General features: G+C 36.3%; 1 protein-coding gene across 1 annotated transcript in view; it reads left to right on the top strand.

Moving 5' to 3' along the window:
* FAT4 (FAT atypical cadherin 4) overlaps positions 1–1,906 on the top strand; it is a gene marked incomplete at its 3' end in the record, with an annotated part of 162,370 nt that overhangs the window by 121,327 nt on the left and 39,137 nt on the right. The gene's annotated exons all lie outside the window — the stretch shown is intronic.

Below are 1,906 nucleotides of genomic sequence, written 5' to 3'. Positions count from 1 at the left end.
CTCCCTCCCCCATCTCTCTCTCTCTAACTCTTTAACTTACAGGTATAAATTTGCTTGAAATTGGTATTATAGATTTTAGGAGATATTACAGAATGCCTCATATTAAAAAAAAAAATAGTAAAATAAAATATGCCTTTGGCACAATTCAGAATCAAGTAAAATCCAGAACAATTAATCACATATTATTTTGACTATACATCTTATAAATAGTAAATATATTACCTACCTTTAAACAGTCTTATGGACCAGAGCATGCACAACAGCATTAAATAAAGAATACGAATTTACAGTGCAGGATTCCTTTACGTATTGTTTACCTGAGCCTGGATCAGAACTCACACCATTCATCACTCTACACATTGCTCTTTCTGAGACACCACGGTCTTGTCAGATGCAAAACCTCCAAATCCAAACTTGCATGCATTTTTCATCATCAGTCTTCTTTTATTTTGATTTGTGACTGCTTAAAAGAACAAATATTTAATCAAACTCTGATATTTGCTGTCTTAAAACTGTTTGTGGCACTATGAATTAACTTTCTTTTTTCTTATTAAGTTATTTGGTAATTTCTACATCTACCAGTAGAAAGACGGTTTCCCAAAATAAAACCACACGATTCTCATAGTCCGGGTTCCAGCAGACTTTCTCAGAAAAATAAGGCAATTTGATTATTTCATGAGTCCTGAATTTCTAACTTTAAGAATTTATTTGCAAACCTCTGATATTTTTGTTTTAATAAGGGAATAGATATTCTCTGCTATCTGAGGGCTGTGATTATGAAGAGTCATTTCTGCTCCAGGCTGTTCTCTCTCACTCCTGATAATGGCACGTGGTTTCTGCCAAAAGGCGTTAAAAATCTGACACCAAGTACTTTATCAATATTGAAATCATTTCAAAAACCAAACTCCCTCTCTGTTCTTTTTTATTTTGCTATCATTTTGCCTCTATTTTTGGCTTTATAGTCTTAAATATCAGCTCCCCAACAGTTTATTATTTCTCTTAAAAAGGATGAAAATAAGAACTCTGAATTCTTTGTTCAAAGCTGTGAGCTTAACAGGAGGAATGTGCTCTCTGCTGACTGCAGTGTGGGTTTTTTTGTTGTTGTTGTTCGTTTTTTGTTTTTTTCTATTTCTATCAGACACGTGCTGTTGCTATGTGTTCAGTGAACACAAACCAAACTATAGAAACACGCACTTAATTCCAACAAGGGCATGTCTTTCTTGGTATAAAGGACATCTATTTCTTTACTACTCTCCAACTTTAAAAATTATGGACCACAGCCAGCTTCTGAAACTTCAAACTTAGGATCTTCTTCCCTGGCCGATCCCTCAGGAATATATACAGATAGTTTTCCTCTTCAGAAAGAGGAGGGAAGCTATTCTCAGTGGAAAGCCCAGTCGGTTAACCAATCTGGTTAGCATCAAAATGTCCATGAAGATGCCACACCTCTCCTGACAGTAAGAAAGCAAAGCAGCATGGCTGCGTGAGGGGTGACAAATGAGAGAATTAGTAACTAGGAATGCTCTGCATAAATAATCAGCTCCTCAGTCATTCTGGAGAGTCAATATGTGTCAAAAACAGTGTTTTGACTTGAGAGAAGAAGATCTTCAACTGATCTTCTTTGGGATGTTACGGCGCACAGCGGAAAACTATTTTTTAGATTCGTTTAACAGATGTTCATTTGTGATCCTGGCCCTTAACCACAATATTAGGGCAATGCTCTGATTTATGCTTTTAGGCTTGTCTGTTTAAAACGCTACAGTCTTCTGGGTGTATTTTGGGGTCTTGCATGATTTAAGAAGCCCACAAACCTTGAGAGGATCTGCTCGAGGTCATTGGACATCTCACAATAAAGACTGTCAGTGTGATATTCACATAAAATTTGAAATATTTATCTCCTAGCCGT

Source organism: Pteropus vampyrus, unplaced genomic scaffold (assembly GCF_000151845.1).
Source record: "Pteropus vampyrus isolate Shadow unplaced genomic scaffold, Pvam_2.0 Scaffold278, whole genome shotgun sequence".
Classification (NCBI taxonomy): domain Eukaryota; kingdom Metazoa; phylum Chordata; class Mammalia; order Chiroptera; family Pteropodidae; genus Pteropus; species Pteropus vampyrus.
The sequence above is the reverse complement of the archived record's forward strand: the minus strand, read 5'-3'. Positions and strand labels throughout refer to the sequence as shown.